The sequence below is a fragment of the Lissotriton vulgaris genome, chromosome 1_1 (genome assembly GCF_964263255.1).
Source record: "Lissotriton vulgaris chromosome 1_1, aLisVul1.2, whole genome shotgun sequence".
Classification (NCBI taxonomy): domain Eukaryota; kingdom Metazoa; phylum Chordata; class Amphibia; order Caudata; family Salamandridae; genus Lissotriton; species Lissotriton vulgaris.
Genome location: NC_141685.1, coordinates 919,393,621 through 919,415,005, shown reverse-complemented (window position 1 = coordinate 919,415,005; position 21,385 = coordinate 919,393,621). Strand labels below are relative to the sequence as shown.

At 48.7% G+C, this 21,385-nt stretch overlaps 1 protein-coding gene across 3 annotated transcripts in view; it reads left to right on the top strand.

Moving 5' to 3' along the window:
• The first annotated feature begins 15,507 nt into the window (after nt 1–15,507).
• The window catches only part of LOC147748163 (sphingosine 1-phosphate receptor 1-like), a 50,659-nt gene continuing 44,781 nt past the window's right edge, over nt 15,508–21,385 (top strand). Inside the window, exon 1 of one of the 3 annotated variants that reach the window (XM_086959065.1) lies at nt 15,508–15,946. The gene's annotated coding sequence lies outside the window, so the exon portion shown is untranslated. Of the gene's footprint in view, nt 15,947–20,637; nt 20,810–21,385 lie in introns of those variants that run through there. The other 2 variants (XM_086959068.1, XM_086959066.1) reach the window with 2 other exon arrangements.

The window sequence follows — 21,385 nt, the reverse complement described above, 5'->3', positions numbered from 1 at the left end:
CGTTAGCCCATAATGTTCCTGGGTGGTTCAGACGGAAGCTGATGCAGACACAAGAGCACCGCCATCTTGTTGCTGTGCCGCGGTTATTTCATTAGTGATCAATGCAGCTGTTCCCCACCGGAAGCCTGAAGGGGCTGAGGGCTCTTGGGACTTTGGTAGAATCTTCAAAGTCGAGGGGATGGTTGTCGATGGTGGGGGCTTGCGCCCAGGTGGGCAAGTGCCCGAGTTGCAATTTCGGACAAAGTTACTCCAGCGGCCTAGACCCGCCTTCCGAGGGCCCAGACGCCATTTTGAGACCCTGCGGCAGCCGCCCTCCGTCGTATCTTTCAGGAGTGGAAGAAACTTCTTGTGGCGAAAATGACAGAACATCATGTTGTTGGAGCAGGACATTTTGGTTCGGGGCGCCAGGGTGCAGCAGTGGAGCCTTCATCTGGGGAGGTGAGGGAGGCTCGTCCGTGCCGCCTCCCTCTCCCGGCGCATCCTACGCCGTCCCTTCGAATCAGGGGTGCACATGATGACCACCCTACACCCCTGATTCCGACTCTTGGGGGACCATTGTACGTCCGGTGCTATTCAGGTATGCCCGTCGGACATTGTATGTCCTGTGCTGCGAAAATATACCAACCGGACATTGTAAGTTCTGTGCAGCGCAGGTATATGGCCATCGCCCGGCTGGAGGACATCGGCGCCGGACCAGGGCAGGGAGGCCTCCTACCTGCGGAGGCGGGAGAGGGCTCGTCCGTGTCGCCTCTCCCTCCCCGCCCACCCTGCATCCGTTCGATGGAGGAATTCGTGATGGCCAGACCAGGAGATACGAGGGAGGGGGTCATTTGCATCCGCCCCCTCCCTCCTCGCGGCCCGGGGGACGCCATCCCTGGAAGGGTAGTATGGGAAGACCATTTCATTGCCTGCTTTGTGGAGCCTCCGGTACCTTCTCGCCGGTGATCTCTTTTGGTCCATGGCTGCTGGCAGGCCCCGCCCCACACGTGCTATGTGTTTCAGGTGGGCGGGACCATCGAACTGTTACATTTCGAGGACTTCCGGAGTGAGCATAATATGTTTTGTATTTCTCCTATTAGTACAGTTTGTTTTAGAGAGAGTTCTACTAGTTATTCTATTTACCGTTGGTTGTGTGTTTTCTTTATCGTAATTAAATCCTAAGTTATATAATAGACGTTTTTGGCTTCCTTGAGTCCTTTCTCTAACGGGGGTTGTTTACACTGGCCTGTAATTGTGTTTGTTTTTCAGAGTGGGGGGGAGCAACAGAGAGCAATCAGTCCCAGAACTCTAACATGTCGTTAAAATTGGTCTGACGAAACCTATGCCATCGAGCATAATCAAACGGGGTGGTTCTATCTGTTCCGTCTGCACTAGTCTGATTGGTTTTTATCTCGCGCCTTTTCCCTTTCTGCCGGCCTGTTCTTTCTGTCGACCCTTCGTTCTTACCTATGCTCTGCAGAGTCGGGCATTGGGCTTTCCAGTGCCCGAGACGTCTACAGAAAGCACATTGGTTTTGTTTTAAATCTGTTCGTCCTGTGCATAGTGTCGGGGGATTACTTTCGGGTCGTCGCGTCCCGGGGTTGTCCTGTCGACACATCCCTTTATACCGTTCCCTTCTCATGTCTACTCCTCGGAGCTGTGCCATCGCTGGTCCTTCCCTTTGCCTACTAGACGTTTGGAGGGTTGTCCGCCGTGTCCCTTCACCTTTTCTGAATTCGTCGCTTTCCCTTCGTCGTGTGGCTTCTTTGCGCCACATACCGAGACTATCGAGCATAATAGGTGTTGTTTCATTCCTACGAAGGGCTATTTCTACCGTTTCTATTTTGTCAAGATCGAAGGATCCTCTCAGTGGCCACTGACTTTCTTGATCCCTTTTCGTATAATTATGCCACAGCTCACTATAGGCTATAGCGATCAATCCATGCTTCATGAACATGTCCTTATTAGGGGTGCCTTCCAGCGGAGCCGGATGGTTCATCTCTAATAAGCGGTCCGGGCTAAACAGGCTACTAACCAGGGGGGAGAAGACAGGCATGACGGATCACAATGGGATAATAGTCAGCACTACCTATCTTATCACTGCTTGCAAAGACTAGACAGAATATTTCTATTCTACGTTGTTTGCAGGTAGTGAATACCTCATGAACCAATCTTGAGCAATCAATGTTAGGTCAAAAATAAAAAATCAATATGGTCAATGGGGAGAATAAGTAGGCTCGCAAAGGTCCGCGTCACCTACCCTTTCACTATCTGCAAAGAGGGGACCTAATCTTCCCTGTTTGCAGACAGAGAATCTCCAGAAAACAATCTATAACAGTTAATCAATGGGGGAGGGGCAATTGTTCAGTGGGGGAGAAAGATAGGTCCGACGGATGCGTACCTATCCTTCGCTGTTTATAAAGGGAGAGCCTGTTGTTTCTCCGTTTGCAGACAGCGAATCTCCAAATAAATTAACAAAAAGTAATACTAGTATTTTCTCATCAATTATCAATCACTTTCAATTATCAATCACTTTCGCAATTCGTCGTGTTTACACGACCTTACCCGGACCGCATGGACAGTTTCTTGTCTTCAGAATCCAGCGCCCGATCGTCCTCTTCTCTTCGTAATCCACGTGGCACTCCTGATGGTTCCCAGTCAGGACCGCAGATCACTCGAGAGAGGTCTGTTCGGAACCAGTGAAGTTCGGATGATCGGCTGTCAGACGAGGGTCTATCGGACAGGGTACCTTCCGATCGTTGCAGTCGTTCACTCTGTCGTCAGGACCTCTCCCACTGGATCCACGAGTCGCTGATGGGCCCCACGTTTGGGACGCCAATTGTAAAAAGGGGTTCAAAGACAACCGGTAACCAAAGACCCTTTTATGTTGCCCGGCGGTGTCGCCTCTATGACCCACCAATATTAATCAACGAAGAAGCAGGCGCTGGAGACTGGAAGGCAGGAAACGAGGATTTTATTCTCTCCGGAGGAGAACACATCAATTCAGACAGCAAGTATCATCACGAGGTGCTCTAACCACATTTCTGAGGCCTGGCCTCTTATACTAGGGTTTATGACCTTTATTGCACGTAACACATTCTCGCAACACTTTGATATTTTGAAAGAACATCCTCGGAATCTCCCCTACAGGCCCGTTCCCACATACATTTACAGTTGAATTCCCCACCCCGGTCACAACAGGTGATGATTGTCGCGCAGCAGGGCATTCCGCCGATTCACGGAATGCATGGGGTTGATCGGATCTCATAGGGTGGGGGCTTTGATCGGCTCGAGGGTCTTTTGATGGGGAGGGGAAGCTTCCTACTGTACGGGGTAATAAACAGTATCCGCAGGGCCAGGTGGTGGCCTGGGAATAAGGAAGACAAACGGGGACACAGGAAAAAGGGGGTTTGCATCAAAAGGATCTGAGACCATGAAAGGAATGAAGGGAGGTGTCGCGCTGGGAACAGGATGGGATTCTGTGGCGGAGCTGCGCTGAAGAGGGGTTTATGACCCAAGGCATGAGAGAGCGGGGGTGGTCAGCGTGCGGGGGATGCTTGCGAGGTTAGGAGAGAGAGAGAGAGAGAGACGCGCCGGCTATCAGCGAGGGGCAGGGAGGCCATGGTGTTTAAAATGGCTGCTGCTTACGCGCAAGGCATGTGAGAGTGGGAATGACCGGTGCGTGGGGGTCTTTCGTGAGGGTGATTCTGATCGTAACGGCTAAAATATGGCGGATGTGCATGACGAAAAGTGTGGCATCGGAAAAAGGCAAGATGGCGTAGATAATGTTCACTAAACTATATTAATTTTCCACAGTAGAGTTCTCTGGAGTTCGTGTAGTTGTTGCAGGTTTTGGAAAGTTAGTGGTAGCTGTCTGATTTCTAGCTGGTTTGGAAGGCTTATATTCCACTTCTTTTATATTTTAATAAAAAACTTTTAAATCAAAATACTATTGCCGCTGATGCCACCATTTAGTGCTTGAAGTGTCTTAACTCCCTCCCCACTCAAGGTTTTGGACCAGCCCACCTGCGTGTAATCCTCTCTGATACCTACAATGATCACGGGACGGTGTGATCCACACAGGGAAATCTTGAATCTGAAAAGGTAATTGGGGCCCAGAGCTAACTATGCCTCACATAGTTGAGTAAAATCACAAAAATTTGGCAACTACTGTTAAGCCCAAATGTTCTGATTTTGTCCCACTTTGAGAGTGTAAGAATGCACATAGTCTTAATTAAATGTTCAGAAGACTAGTCTCCATTCTAATGAGGTCCATTGCTACCTTGCCGTAAGACCAGGGATTTAATTGGGCCGGGTCTTACCGGTGCTCAGCACTGGCAGTTCTAAAAAGCAAGTGCTGAAACGGGTCTCTATTGGGCTCTCAATGTTTGCCCCCACCCCCGGGATTGACAAAATATATTTTAACTCAGCAGCAGCGCCACCCTTCACTGCCTTTGATGTAACTTTAAAGAGACTCACTATAGTTCTTTCAGAGTCTCACGATTTCAGAATTGAAGCATTTTCAATGTACTATGCAATTAAGCCATAATTGTTGCTTATTTATCTTATGCAACCAACAAGCATTGACAAAGCCAATATTACTGACTTGTTGTCGGTGTAATGTTACTTATTGTCGTATATGTCTGGATGGAATGAAAGAAGTAGCAATATACCAGTCGGCTGCACGCTAAGCACAGATTTTTAGTTTACGTGTTTTAGCCACGCCCATTATTACATCAGCCACACCCCTTTGAGAGACCCCCTAGTTTTTTCATCCCACTTGAAGCCCTGCGTAAAACTAACCTAATCTCAATTGGTCAGTCTTAGCACTTGCCTTCAAAGGAATATATGCAAACACTGCCATGACAATAAGTTATCTTTACAGAGAGCCCTACAACAAGTGAACATCATATGACAAATATTGTAATTTCCATCTGCAATCAAAATTGTCTTTTGTAAACCTCAATCTCATCAAAATCACAAGTCTAACCCTACACCTACCCTAATTCTAACCCCCATCTCTTATTCTAACCAAATTCTAGCCCTAATCTTAGCACAAATCCTAACCAAAATCCTAACCAACATCCCAAGCCTACATTTAATGCTTCCTCTACCCATAAACGGTCACTTTTCACTTTTCACTTGCACTAAACATAACCCAAATATTGCCACTAAGTGTAAATGATCACTAATCCTTAGCCTAGCATGAACACTATCCCATCTTACCTTATTTGTAACCCAGTTGTACATTTAATACTAACTTTTAAGATAACAATAAACCTATCCCTAAACTTTAACCTAACTCTAAATATTTAACTTACTAAGGGCCTAATTAAGAAAACGGCTGTCCTAAAACTGCAGTACCCGCAGTGGCGGTCTTACGTCCACCTCCTTGGCGGTCCGTCTGCCCGAATATGACCATGGTGCTCGGACCAACACAAGACCGCCACCACCGCCAGGATCCTGCGGCGGTGGGGAAAGCGGCAGGGATCAGAGGCGGTGCTGATGCTGGCACCGCTGTACCAATCAAGACCTGCCTTTCCACCGACCTTTCCATAATGGGGACCCTGCCATGAAAAGGTTGGTGGAAAGGCAGGGAAGGGGCCCCAACCCAGGTCCCAGGGAGGTTTTGCCCATTGGGCAAAGTGCATGGCTGCACATGTGGTGCTCCCCTCTTTTTGCAGTGTTGTGCCTGCATAGCGTGCCATGCACAACATGCAAGTGGCATTGCCATGGCGGCAGCATATGCTTCTGGCTCTCTATGAGCCGACTCATGCCGCCGCCGTGGCACCGCTGACACAACACCATCAGCCCGGCGATGTAATCGTAATGCGGGGGTCGAGATGCCGTTGACTCGGGGGCGTTCTTCGGGCCCTAACTGTAACTTCAGCTCTAAACCTTCAATTTACATTTACACTAACAAAAACCCTTTTCTTACTTTAATCTTTACCCTTGCCTCAACCATAAACCTATCTCTAAACCTAACATTAATTCCTTCACTTCATTTAATCGTAACACTCATCACAAATGTAACCGTAAACTTAGTCCTTACCTTTAGCTAACCCTAACTTAAACCCAAACCATAATCATAACTCTTTTACTCAACATGCTGCCCTTAAAAGTACAGCAACAGAAATACTTAATCAATGCCAGTAACCTAAAATAAGTTTTCTTTGTAATGAGTTTTCCTTGTGGGGGGATTGTCTGCTAGACTCTTCTCTGCGATGGTTTTGTTGTCATGACGTAATTCCTCAGAGGGGCTAGTCGGCTTTCTAACAATGAAGCCGCAACAGCTTTCAGCTGTCCCAAAATTCATATAGTATTTGTCTTTGTAAGAAAAGGACCAGCTGCAGTGTATCCTCCAGGATTCTAAGGCGGGCAGTGGAAGGCATCAAAATGGGGTGCAGTGATGATCAGCGCCGCTAAACATCTCATATAATTCTCTGACACAAGTCAACGCGGCCACCCTGCAAGGGTGGCAGGGTTGCCAACTTGCTGGGTCTTTGGTTTTGCAAGGTTCCAGAAGATGTAGAAGTTTAAAATAATCAAATGAAGGCAAAGAAATAGGGCCCTGTGCTAAAAGGAACCTACAAGAAAGGGGAAAATGCTGCTGGAGAAAGTAATGCAGCACCTTATAATGTTGTAGAAGATGCCAATAAGACGAGTAGATAAGTAGTCGAGTAGAGCAAAGTGGGTTTATTACAACCTCAGCCAAGCACAGCCACAAGTAACTGCCACAAGAAGAATCCTACAGGTAAATGCATTCTCAGAACTTGGAACGAAGGGGAGAATGACATAGTTTAAAGGGGAAGGAGGGAACCACAGGAGAGAACAACACACATCTCCCTTCCTTTACAAAAATGAAAAAAGAACATCACATATCTCCCTTCTATTATAAAACAAGTAAAGAGAAATAAACAAAAGAAAAACAACTTAAACGTAATCCTTCAAGTAGTAGGGTGCACTACGAATCCTTTGACTTCTTAAAGAAGAAGACGACAACCTGTCAAATGAAGAGTTGGAAGGAAAGAATGAATTATTGCACAAGCCAATACCATCATGAGTTGTGTCAACAGACAAATTAGGATTAACAACTACAACACGACTCTTGTTCCAGATTCTCCCATCATCAGTCTTAACAGCATTTTTGAACACCTTAATAACAGATCTAACATTGGTATATTTAGACCAAGGTTTGCGTCCTACAGGAGTCTTTATTTTTACTAAATCTCCGATTTTGACATCTTGAAAATTTACGCTCTTTCTTTTATCAAAGTAAGATTTGCGAGCGTCCTGCTTGGATAACTCCCTTTCCCTCCAATCACCTATGTCATTGTTCACCAGGCCTTTGTTTAAGCACATCCACCCTGGACACAACAAAGTATTGGGAATCCTCCCTTTGAACAGTTCAAATGGAGACCTCCCAGTAGTGGAATGGGGAACAAAACGATATGTATTTAAAGAGCGTAAATTTTCAAGATGTCAAAATCGGAGATTTAGTAAAAATAAAGACTCCTGTAGGATGCAAACCTTGGTCTAAATATACCAATGTTAGATCTGTTATTAAGGTGTTCAAAAATGCTGTTAAGACTGATGATGGGAGAATCTGGAACAAGAGTCGTGTTGTAGTTGTTAATCCTAATTTGTCTGTTGACACAACTCATGATGGTATTGGCTTGTGCAATAATTCATTCTTTCCTTCCAACTCTTCATTTGACAGGTTGTCGTCTTCTTCTTTAAGAAGTCAAAGGATTCGTAGTGCACCCTAAACTTCTGTGTTGTCCTGTTGAGGTCGTTTCATTACTTTTCCAATCGTCGCCAGTATAATGTTGTAGAAGATGCCAATAAGACGAGTAGATAAGTAGTCGAGTAGAGCAAAGTGGGTTTATTACAACCTCAGCCAAGCACAGCCACAAGTAACTGCCACAAGAAGAATCCTACAGTTAAATGCATTCTCAGAACTTGGAACGAAGGGGAGAATGACATCGTTTAAAGGGGAAGGAGGGAACCACAGGAGAGGACATCACACACCTCATGTTTGGGAGTACTTGAGGGCCATTACATAACATAACACGAGAGAGCAGGGCTGTACCGTATCTACTGAGATATGGGGTGGCTGCTCTGTATCCCAGAGCTTATTTCTACCAAAACCTAGGCACACATAAGAGTAATCAAACAGTATGTACATGACTACAAAATCTTAAATATAATAGAAACAATGGTCCATATTCATGTGGGTAGGGTGTTGCTTTGTCTTTATTTCAGGTTCACTGAGCCAAAACAGAAACCAGCTGGCGCTATGTTAGGCTGTCTAGCACCGGGCACACATCTTTGCACCATTGTGTACTGAGGTGTGTGCAATGTCTAGCTTACGTTTTCGTACTGAAAGCGCCAATTTCAAGTACAAAATATAATGCTTAGACTAACTTTAAAACTTTTCCCAGATTGCATGTGTACAGTACAGTGCAGCACACATGCTGTGTGACGAAAGTTCAGAGAAATGAAAGCATCTCTCTTTGTTAGCGGCTGCTGGGGGAGGCAATATGGTTGGCACAAAGGGCTGCCAGCCACTGTTGGCAGATTGGGCTTTCTATCAATAACCATGGGAGGTAGCGTTTTAGGCGCCAGTGTCCACCCTCTGGGATGCACCTTTGAAGCAAAGTAACAGAAAGCAATCTTAGTGACTTTGCACCGGTGCAAAGTTTTGATAAATCTTCCCCATGGTGTTTTACAGCCAGGACGTCAACACCGGCAGCTGTCAAGTAGAGAGAGACAAAAAGGATAGAGGGAAATGTATAGGTAGATAGAAGGAACAGGAAGGGAGGGGGGTAAGAAGAGAGAAATAATTAGAAATTGCTAGAGAGACAAGATAAGTAGAGAGAGAAGTAGTAGTGAAAGCAAGGAAGATACTTGGAGAGAGGTAGAAAGAAAAAAGAGTAAGGAAAGAAATAGAGAGGGAACAAGAGAGAGCAAGAAAGAAGGGAAAAAGTAGAGAGCGAGACAGAGAAGTAGGGGCAGTGGGAGAAACAACAAAACGGAATTAAAGAGAGACAGAGAGAAATCAAAAGAAACAGAGTGAGGCCCACAGAGAAACTGAGGAGGACAGAAACAATGAGGCGCATGCCCCGATTGAAGTGGTGAGTTTCCATGGCGACGCACGGAGACCTTCCAGGGCAGGACCAGTCTGCCTGGCGCCCCCATGGCTGCCCCTCAGACCGGAGGGAGCGCGAGCGCAGAGGCCGCGTCAGGAGCGCCACTTTTGTTCCCGGCCCCTTTCACTCGGGGAAGGCCGTCCTTGGCATTCAGGCCACTTGAAAGGCTGGCTGAATAAGTAACCTCGGTGGTCCCTCTCAAGTCCCCGCGTTTTCCCACGGGCCGGGGGCCCCCCGTCTCCCTCCGACAGAAAGTAGACCGAGCAGGCCTTGTGGCGTAGTAATTCCAAGTGCCCCCCATCTTGGATAAGTGAGCGCGAGGCCTGGTGCGGAGGTTGTCCGATTAGGAGAGGTGACCAGGGGCACTGCACTCTAGTGTCGATGTGCCCATTGGCACTCTGCCATCCATTTGAGGCGGCAGCGGGTTGGTGGAGTCCATGCCTCTCGGCCACCCTCAATGACTTGCTTTGTCGTACGTCTTTAAAGCAGTCATGACAGGGACTAATCACCAATGGGAAACTCCTGCCTCCTTTGGGGAGTGATTCTCTGGCGCACACGTGGGTGGCGCTAACCAGAGAGTGTGGGTGGGTAGAAATTGCACCTCACTGCAATTGAACCCCACTCAGTTTTTCTCCTCGGTTTGTGTACAAATGGGTGACTGAGTCTCAACCTGTCACCGAGGCACCGACTTCCCATCCTAGGCATCCATTTGTCAAGTAAGTGCATGCTGGGACTTCTAGCATTGAAAGCATCAATCGGACCCTTCATTGGCTTGGCCATTTTGTTGGCAGTTGAGTGACTGGATTGCTTCACGTCACTACAGCCCCACATCGGCTCGTAGCTGCCCTCCTTTGCTTGCTTTAGAGCCATTTGCACTCTTACAGGCCTCGTTTGTTGTCCTAGGCCTTCATATCACAACTCAGTGCATTCTGGGATTTGTAGACATTGTTTTAACTGAGCCATTTGGACTAATAATGAATAAGCTGAACCCTTTAGAAAGTAGGTCATTTTAGAAATGGGTGGGAAGGGTCACATTGATTATGGTGGAATAAATACACCTTTCTCTTTTGTTTTGCTCTTTGCCCGTGTGGGGTGGACCTGTTCGGCTGAAGTCGTGGAATGTGATGGTGATGTGGACAAGATTGATGGAATGAGAGTGTTGGAAATTGGGGCTTGAAGAGAGATAGTTATTCTGTGAAAGAGTGGATGCTCAGTGCGAATGGACCCCTGTAGGCCATTTCCCCACAGGGCATGTGTTTGTGCAAATGGTCTTCACTGGTGCCCAGTCGCACTAGCGGAATCCCATCTTGCTGCTGCACCTGTTCCACGTCGCTCTCAGTTTGCCACAATAAATCTTTATGGACCAGGAATTTGTGACGTCTGCTTCCAAAATTACCACAGTGGCGACGAGGATGGGATTCAAACCCGTGCATGCATCGGGGTCACCCCTGGCTGCCCTCGGATGGACTCATCACTATGAGAAATGTTCGAAATATTAGACTGCTGCAAAAGGCGGGTCCATAGGAGGTCTGAAAGCATGGGGTACAAAGAACTGCCCCTTTAAGTGCTAATGCAGGGGGAGCCCAGCCTTGCAGAAAGTTTCCGAGTCATGGATTTCAAAGTCTTTTATCTTGTTCCAAACAGTGGGATTGGAAATGTTGGGAATGCCACAGAAGTACTTCATGAAGGGCACGGAGATGAAAAAAAGAAGAGGAGTCCTAAAGAAAGTCCTAAAGAAAATGTTCACTATCTAAAGTAGGAAACAGAACAGAACCCAATACCATACATAGCAACATAACAAGACAAATCATAACACAGCATATCACAACAAAATAGTCAAGACAGAACGGAGAAACCGCAATTTAACACAACAAAACCACACTGCAATAATCCAGCACAAAAGCAGCAGCACAAAAAAGACAACAAAACATGTCATAACTACAACAAAACTCCACCCAGCAAACGTGCACGAATGTTCCAGTTTGATATTTTGCCACCACCAGATTCCTATTTTCATAACACAGTGGTAGAAGGTGTTTGGAGAAAGCTCTGCCTCAACTTACCACCAAGGACATGAAATAGCCCCTGTCAATAATGGTTTGGCACCCGGCCCGGAGACTACAAAACATGAAACTGAGCCATCTAAAAATGTTTGGTGACCAAACCCAGAGTCTACTAGGGAGAGTTCACTGTCGGACAGTCCTGTCGCACGCCCTAGTCCTACCAGATCAGCCTGCTTGAAAGGGCCAGTGTGCAGATAGTTTATTTATTTTTATGGCCTTATGGGCACTGACATGATAGAAAAAGACCCACACACTGGCCCTTTCAAGTTGGCTCATCTGGCAGTGACAGAGTGACACAGTGCCCAACAGGCCATTCCAACCCTAGCAAAGCTCTCCTCCATGACTACATTGATTACACTTGTTAGTCTACACAGTTACGGGGACAATTTACGTTGCAGTTGAAAGGGGACCTCACTCGCCCAGAGCCAAGCCGGGAAAAGGTCCAACCATCCCGACTCTCGGGATGGCTCGCAACTTTCTTTGTCCTGTGCAGTGTTCCCAGAGCAACTTGCGGAACTTTGCACTGTAGGCTCCAACAGGTTTACCCATTACATGCACGACGTGGTGATGGTAGCCACAGTGGCGTAACAAAACTTGAGGGGGCCCCCTGCAAAGTACATGGAGAGGCCTGCACCCGCTCCCCCCCAACCCAGTCATGAGCTCTTAGGCCAGGGGCACACCGCCAGTGCACAGTAGAGGGGGGACCCCACAGGGACTGTGTGTGGCTAATCTTATGTTACTGGATGGCTCCTTTACAAGGACCTTGAAGCCTCATACCCAGAGCCACTGGAATTGTAAATGTACAGGAATTTATATAGCACAAATCACCAAGCGGTTTCTAAGCACTTGCTTAGGGAACCCGTCCTGGTATTCCCCTGGTATCCGCAAGGTGAAAGCCAGGCATCCCGCTGCGAGGAGCTGTTGTGGAGATTAAGCAAGCTATTGCCCAGAGTCGCAGAGTGTGAACCCGTGAATCGAGTAGGCACCGGAGCGAGAATTGTCGAGTCCATGGACATTATAGGACTCAAGACCCCGCCGAGCCGGGAATTGAACCCTGGTCCCGGGCTGACCTCTGCTTCCAGGTCTGCCTCCTCTAACCAGTGAGCCACACTTCTCCACTGTGCTGAAGGAGAGGAACAAATTATGCAGAGGGGTCACTTAAACTATGTAGCAAGAATGGCCACTTTATAAGATGGATGGATTTGGGCCCAGATCTTTTGACTGGGGGAGTGTGTGACATTGATCCACATTCAGTCCATCACTTGTTGTTTTTGCAATTGCCGCCCTAAGTGCGCTGGGGATGCCCAGACGTGGGTCCCAGGCAATCCACACCACTTGGAGTCAAGCTAGCCGGGCTGATGAGAGGTGTTACCTCGAAACCGGTCCGGTCCTCGGATGCTTGATTCCGTTCTGGGAAGGACATGGCTTTTGTAGTTCGGACTGGACTGTTCCCATGGGGCAACAGGGTCGGGTCAGAGCTGATTTGCATATCGCCATTGTCTAACCCAGGGTGGTGTGGAGTGCAAAAAAACGATGGATTTGGGCCCAGATCTTTTGACTGGGGGAGTGTGTGACATTGATCCACATTCAGTCCATCACTTGTTGTTTTTGCACTTTATAAGAGGCAGTGCAGATTTGCAGAACACTTGGTGGCATTATTCACTATTTTGACATTTTTACAATGTTAACTCTGTTTGGGCAGAAGTGGCGCCACATTAGTGTTAGTTTAGCACCTAAATGCAGTCATCAAACGAAAGGTAACCTCTCACTGCACAGTACATGGGCTTACACTGCACAGCAACACTCGTGGCAGCGTTTGCAGTAACTTGTGATCCGTTTGAGATCCATTTGTTTTGTTAAAATCTGCAGTGACGTTATACAGAAGATGATGGGTTATGTGGAAAGTGCGGCAAACCTATAATTATGTAGAAGATGGTGCCGACCACCACTGCTGGGGCGGACTGGCACGTTCCTGGAGCGGCATAGGGGGCATAAAGAGGGGATGTCTCTGCAGCACGCACACACAAGCACCCCCAAGCCCATAATTACTCAGATACTGAATAAAAGCAGATGCAATGGACGGGGCTTTTCGATAAAGAGAAAAATCGGAGGAAAAGAGAAAAACACATAAGTGAATTTGAAAATTGAGGGGAAAGAGAAGAGACGGCAGGGGAAGACGAGACTGGAATAAGTTGAAGGGGAAAACGAGGCGCGTTGGAGAGATGACAACCTTAAAGTTTGCAGATTTATATAGCGCGGCTTATCACATGTGAGCGTATCCAGGCGATGTCCATGGGGGGGGGGGGGGTCAGAGGAGACAAAATTGAAAGAATTTGAGGGAAGAAGAGCATTTCAAAATATAGGAACGTGTGAAAGATGGGGGAGTGTGTTGGAGGGGAGGAAACGTAGGGAGAGATTGTTGGGAGGAGCAGGAAGTACTGTCTCGTTCCTTTACTTAAAAACATGGGACTTAGAACTTTTATGCCTGCCTACAGAGTTTTAAAGACTGATTTGGCCCCAACTTTGGTATTTGCACTATCTAAATTTTTAACTTCAATGTGGTATGCCCGTAAACGCTATATCAAGAGACTTGGCGATTTAGTATAGACTCGATTTCTGGCATACCTCAATCATATGAATTAACATCGATCACTAATCCTATTTAATGCGTTCTTAAATTGTAAACGAATTGTTTTATGATGTCATGTATATCTTTTATGATCATGTGATCGAAATAAAGATTTTTCGAACTTGATTGTTGGGACATGCATGAAAAGGGGGTAAAAAGAGAGAGAGTGAGGGGCTTGGGGAGACTGGTGAGGTTGAGAGAGAGACGAAAAACGGGAGGAGCGAGAAGGAAGCACGTGAAAAGAAAGCCCCAGGCGTGAAAGAAAGGCGAGAGAGAGGTAGCCAGAGAGAGAGACCGAACGTGACAATGAGAGGGAAAAATGAGAGGCAAAATGATATGTGTGTGTACAGAAGGAGGGAAAGAGAAAGAGTGTGTGCATAGAGAGAGAGAGCGAAAGAGAGTGCGCATAGAAAGAGACAGCGAGAGAGAGAGAGAAAGAGAGAGAGGGAGAGAGAGAGAGAGAGATCGAGAGAGACACAGAGAGAGTGCGCATAGAAGGAGACAAAGAGAGAGAGAGAGCGTGCGCATAGAAAGAGACAGCGAGAGAGAGAGCGATAGAGAGAGAGAGAGCGCATAGAAGGAGACAGAGAGAGAGAGAGCGATAGAGAGAGCGCATAGAAGGAGACAGAGAGAGAGAGAGCGCGCGCGCATAGGAGGCAGAGAGAGAGACCGAGAGAGACAGAGAGAGAGTGCGCATAGAAGGAGACAGCGAGAGAGAGAGAGAGATAGAGAGAGAGAGAGCGCATAGAAGGAGACAGAGAGAGAGAGAGATAGAGAGAGAGAGTGTGCATAGAAGGAGACAGCGAGAGAGAGAGAGAGAGATAGAGAGAGAGAGTGTGCATAGAAGGAGACAGCGAGAGAGAGAGAGAGAGAGAGAGAGAGAGAGAGAGCGCATAGAAGGAGACAGAGAGAGAGAGAGAGAGAGCGCATAGAAGGAGGCAGAGAGAGAGAGAGACCGAGAGAGACGCCAGAGGGAGAGTGCGCATAGAAGGAGACAGCGCGAGAGAGAGAGAGTGCGCATAGAAGGAGACAGCGAGAGAGAGAGTGCGCATAGAAGGAGAAAGAGAGAGAGAGAGAGCTCGCATAGAAGGAGGCAGAGAGAAAGAGAGAGATAGAGAGAGAGAGAGAGAGAGAGCGCATAGAAGGAGACAGAGAGAGATAGAGAGAGAGAGAGAGCGCATAGAAGGAGACAGAGAGAGAGAGAGAGAGAGAGAGAGCGCATAGAAGGAGACAGAGAGAGAGAGAGAGAGAGAGAGAGAGAGAGAATAGAAGGAGACAGAGAGAGAGCGCGCATAGAAGGAGGCAGAGAGAGAGAGAGACCGAGAGAGACGCCAGAGGGAGAGTGCGCATAGAAGGAGACAGCGCGCGAGAGAGTGTGCATAGAAGGAGAGAGAGAGAGAGACAGTGCGCATAGAAGGAGAAAGAGAGAGAGAGTGAGCGCATAGAAGGAGGCAGAGAGAAAGAGAGAGAGAGATAGAGAGAGAGAGCGCATAGAAGGAGAAAGAGGGAGAGAGAGAGAGAGATGCTTAAAGGGGCCCCAAGTTAGGGCAAGCCTGAAGCCTCTCATATTTAGCCGTGCAGCGGCAATGTGGGTTGGAGAGAGCGAGTCTGTGCACTCGGGGGAGAAGGGACAGGCGCAGAGACAGGCGGCGCACCGTAAATCACCCATAACACGGAAGGGGAGGCTGGATTACCGGTGCCCCCTCTGATCTGTAAACCCCACAACCGCAGCAGCCGCCAGTGCTCCGCGGAGCTGGCTCCACCCCGGCCCTGTCCCCCCGCCCATCCCAGCCTCTGCCCTCTCTGTCCCAAAAAAATCTCAGAGTGAGTGGAGCCGGGTCCTGGCAGCGCGCGCTCCGATCGGACAGACACCAGAGGACAGCGGGGAGTCCCGGGCGGCAGACATCGGTGCGAGCACCCGGGCAGGACTGACGGACGGACTCACCTGGAACCACCAGGTACCGGAGGGCAGGAACTGCGTCCTGCACTGAGCACCGGGGGAAGCAAAGAGGGGCACACACAGACCCTCTACAAGTGGGCACTGGAGCAGACACGCTGCAGAGAGCACCCCTGACAGACACCTACCACTGGCAGATCCCCTCCGCGTCCCCTGGACTTCCAAGGTAGGTCACTTTTAATAACTTCGTTTATGTGGCTGTTTCTTAGGCTGTGGCGCCAATCGCAAACCTGCTATGGACTTCGTAGCGCTACACAGAGACGAAGAAGATGCTCAAGGTTAACGCCTGCAGAAATGTGGGCGCACTTTACTCACAGCAGTAAGGAAGGAACTGCGAGTCCCAGCGCTCGCGGTTCAAACGTGCAACACTGTATCGAGGCGCTCACCAGCTATGCAGCGCGGCAAACATTCTCGAACGATGTTTCAAAGCGCTACGTGTAGCAACGTGCAGAATACAGCATGGATACAATTATATTAACTCCATAAGTAGCGCACAGCACGAACTGAAAGGCATTAATAATAGGTGGCACTATTACCCATACTCGCTTTATCTATAGTTGAAGGATGAAATGCTGAGTCGCCCACGAAACACGTAGGCAGCACCCAGACCTTCTGTAGGAGCTGAGTCTGCGGGATGCCATCCTGTCAGACACTAGAGCTGACTGTTCTCAACATAGCGCTGCAGCAAGCTATTCCAGTAAAAGGCGCTAGAGAGAGCGACCGTGCCATTGAGAGGCGCTCCACACGGAAGCTGTTCCGCTGACGGCGTTGTACTAACGTACCCCTGAAGGGCTGCCCATGTGAAGGACACTTAGCAGAGGCCTCCGTGCCCTATTCTCAGTGGTCCTCTTACAGGATCCTTTCTTGCGCTTTCCCTGCATTTGGGGGGTGGGGGGGGGGGGGGGTATAACTAATGGCTCATTTGCCTTGGAAAGAAATGTAAGTATGTTTGCAATATGAACTGAGGGCAATGCTTTCAGATACAGACATGGGGGGAAACGCGGCGTCATAGCGCCTTGAAGCGAAGTGGGGACATTTACTGTCAATGGTGGTGGGAATATTTGGTTGGGGCGACCTTTACATTTCCTCAAGGAAGGACCAGGTCTGGCGTGCGCGTAGAGCTCGCTCGCTCAAACATCTCTGTCCGTTTACAGAGAAAGCCTCTAGGCGCGATCGGTCCTAGAGCTGTCTCTGTCTGCGTGTTCTGGTGATTGGCGCTACATCAGTAGTTCATGCACCAGGCAGTCCGCAGCTGTACCCGTGCTCACTCTTCCCCACGTGGGTAGAAAAGAGGACAGAGGGGCCCGGCCTCGCTGGAGGTGCAGACTTAGATCTGAGAACGGCGGAGGACGGGAGGTTTCTGTGCATGCAGCCACACGGCCGATTTATTCATGCATTGCTTTAAATAGCGCCAACTTCGCCCAACCGGGTTTCAGAGCGCCTTTATCTAAGGAGGGCGGGAATGCACCATCTACTTGACCTTATTCTTTTGCCGCTCGCGCCTGCATCACTCCTCCTGGCAGGATGGACCCTGTATTCACCATCCTGTGAATGGAGGGGGGCTCCCGTGCCCCCACCCACCCCGAGCACTCTCCCTTCATGCCCCCCCCACCCCCCCCCCCCTTTGATGGCAGCCCTAAGCCCCTGAGGCAAGTATCTTAGGGGCGTGGCTGCCTTTCACAACCCCTTTTACCAGTACACAGGCCAAGAAACAACCTGGAATTTGGCATGTCAGTCTATTAAATAAAAAGTAATGTATATTCTGTGGATGTATTCCATGCAACCTTGGCAATGCTTGCCTGGCTCGTCATGCCAATAAGCTGCGGTGCATAGCGCGGTACAGATGTTCTGTCTCTGCTTCTGTCTGAGGGCGGAGGCAGGGGGTGAATCAGTTCCCAACTTTTCAGTACTGGTTAAAAGGTTTCGCCCGCCTTTGAACACACGCATTTTCATTCTTTATTCAACAATATTTCTCCTTTCATCTTGGAGAGCACGCCTGGCCTGGTGACACCCCGGCTCTCACCCTGTCAGTTTTCTTTCCTCCGCTCTTTAGGAACACCCTCTTTTTAAAGATGTAATTCTATTATTTGGACCGTTGTAAATAACGTGTGTTATTAGCATAAATCAGTGCGCTTTTTAGTGGACTCTGTGGGTATGAAAGGCAAAATTGCTCTGTCAGGATTCAAAGCTCCGTCACCTGCTTTTCAAGGCAGATCTCAGCCGCAGGGGTATTAGCCCGCTGAGCTACCTTGCTAAGATTTACCACGTGACTCGCAGTTTGCACACAATCGCCACAATAGCTGCATTAACCCACTGATCTTTCTTACTCGGATGCACAGTGACTTGAAGGTCACACTCTCTCCTCTACAACATATCAAAAATAACTGTTTTTAAAAGGATTAACATTAAACAGCTGCATATCACACATGGCTCTGCAGCCAAGCATTACTTGAAACTTCAACTTTAGATTCAAACTTGGAGCATGAACCCACTGAGATTGTAAATGAGATCTGCAGCTGTAGTTTTCAGCCTACTCTCTACCTACTGAGCTGACTAGTATCTAGAAGTGAAGCCTGAGACCAGGGCCACTGGAACTATCTGGCGTGGTTGGAAGGGCCTAATTATGCGGCATGGTTGACTAAATTATGCGGCAAGAAAATGCAAATTATGCGGTGCATTGCTGCACATTTTGTGATAGCATAACTAACCCTATTTTTCTTTTTGGCTCAGGTTAACACTGTCTGGGAACAGGTTTCACGTCTTTAGTACCAGTTTAACACCCACATGCACAGTAAGCAACAGGGGACCTGTCAACGTTTGCCAAGTGCAGCAACATATGTTGCTGTGTTTTTTGTAATTTTTTAACCAAAAACGTTTTTGGAAGGTTAAAAAAATGCAGGTTATGCAGCACGTGATGGATTTCGGAGCACATTTATAAGGAAGCGACAAACGTGGCAGCCACAAAATCGGATAATTCCAGTGGGACTATCTGAGAGCTACCAGAGACAACAGATCTGTATTGGAGCCAGTGCAAATGGAGGCAAGGAGGGCGAAGAGAAACAAAAAATCAGTGTCAAGGGGAGAAAGCATTCATGAAAAAGAACCTGCGTGAGTGAAATAAAGCGGCAGGGAATGTATGGGGGTAGAAGCGAGAAGCATGAGGTGGAATGAAGATCACCCAGCCTTGTTATTCTGCATCCCAATCTTTGATAGCACCGGCCGCAGGCTTTGGAGAAAAGCTGGTGAGAAAAGCGTATTAAAGTGAGCACTGCTGACAAGCACATTATCCCTCTGAGGTGCCTTCCTGGATTTTGAATCTGTGACTTACTGGCTACACACAAAAAAATTGTGATATTCGTGTTTTTCGAATGCCAGCCAGACAGCTCTGTGGATTAATGTGCCTGCCATGGAGATGTGTGTGTAATCATGGGGCCCAGGTCAACTAAGACAGCTCAGAGGGTTGACGTGCCTGTTTAGAGATCCGTGTGCAATAGGCACGTCAGCTCAGTGGGCCTGTCACAATTTTTTTGTGTGTGAATATATGACGTTCCAACGAATTCCGTTGCATTATATGTACTGCATGCGTGGTTAACGATTTAGTTGCAAAGGCTTCGTTGTAATGGCCGTTTCCCGAAAAGCACGACACACGCACCGGGCGTCTCTGCGCCAGGCACAGTAACCCGCCGCCAGGCACAGTAACCCGCCGGGCTTTCTTGTCGGCTATAATCACTAGCAGCTGTGCTGTGCCCAGCATCTGGCCCGGCCTCGATGGTGGGAATGTTCACGTAGCCGAGTTTATCGGTGAGAACTTCCCATGACAGCACCTCTGCCTGCAAGATGTTTCAGCGTCTCCCGCACTGCGCCCTGCTCCCTGCTCCCACACTCCCCCGCGCACACACGCAGCCCAGCGCCTCGTCTAACAGCGGAAAGCCATTAATACTGGGAAGTTTTCGCTTGAAGTGAGCGGAACTATAGCATGTGTCCTTTTCACACGCAGGCTTCAATCCACCACCCGCTGTGACCTATTTACAGACGTCTGAGCTCTGCTACTTCGTGTCTGTGGTGTGTGAGGGCGGCGCACGCCATGAATCGTATCTGGGGGTCATCCTTATGGGGAATGTGGTGTAGGAGAGACTCAACATTTGACTGACAGATCCCGTGTATCCATTCACCTCACCCGGCCCCACGTGACTCATGGCTCGCGAGCGGTCTGCCTCCTTCATTACACCAGTCATCCATTATTTCCGTCCCAGGCCTGTTTGGGCCCGTTTACCGCCTGGGCTTATAAAGGCAGGTTATTCAATCTGCTCACCGCCTTTCCTCTTGAAAATGTTCTCTAATGCACCCGTCCACCCTCTCTCGCCAAACCACCCACTGGCATTTTGTGACCACAGGCCCCTCGGGGTGCCTTTCGGGAAAACTGCAGCCTCGCGCTGCGTGTATTCCATCGAGGGGTCGCAGAGCCTTTCATGCGGAGGCAAAAAATGCCCAGTGGCAAAATGAACCTACACTGAAATCCAGGCATCTGTGTGTGGCCGCGCCGTGTGATCCTGGTCAAATGACTTCACTGCTGCGAGTTCGATTTCTGCAAAGTCTGGGCGCACGCACCGAAGTAGGGGTTAAATGCTGGCAGAAAGCCACTCCCTTGTCTGCATTGTGAATATATTTAAATATATATATATATATACATTCCTCACTCGCCTCTCATAGGAATTGTGCTTCAAACCAGGGGGGCCCTGTTTTGGTAACCTGTCTCTGAACTGTCTCCAGTCTGTCTCCACCCCATGAAGGCACCGCCCCTCCCCTCTACAGCGGGAGGGCCGGCCACGGTTTTACTCCCCCAACTTTTGCAGCCTCCAAAAGCACACCCCCTCACAGCCCGCGAGCCTCCGTGACACACGGCAGTGATCTCACCCCTTCGCCGCTGCCCTGCATTCTTCCAAAGACGGTGAGTGTCAGAAGCGCTGCGACCGCCTCCACCCCCAACCCAAAACACGAGCGCGGACCCAGCACTGGAGGGTGTCTGCAGGTGAGTGAAGGGGCGAGGGGGTCAGGCAGGGCGCTTCATGCGGTGTTTGCAACTCCATTGCACTCCCTATGGTCACTCTTCTATACTTGCACGTTTTATAGCGTCAAACATAGCGCCTAGCTTTAAACCGTTCTTTCCTAACTGTATTAGATGTTAATAGTGAGGTAATGTCGCTCACAGCATGAACAGTTCACAGAGAGTTGTTAGAATAAAATATTGTCGCTGTGGTCCCCGAGAGGTGTGGGGGTGTAGGCTGGCGCACAACGCTGTGGTCGAGGCGTCCAACTGTTGCAGTGTAAATGAAGTGCAGTGTGATGCAGAACTTCTTAACTGTGCAGTGTGTGATGCAGTGCCGTGGGTTCGGGTTAATGATCCCCGCCATGTGGTGCAGGGTACCCGAAACAATGGTCTGATGTACTGTGGGGTTGTGTATCTGTGCGACATGATGCAGTGTAGTGCAGAGGCGTTTCATGTCTATGCATGCAGTGTGATGCAGTGCAACGAAGCAGTATTGTTTATCTGTGCACTCTGATGCAGTGCCCCTGAAACGCCGTTGTAGATCTGTACATTATGGTG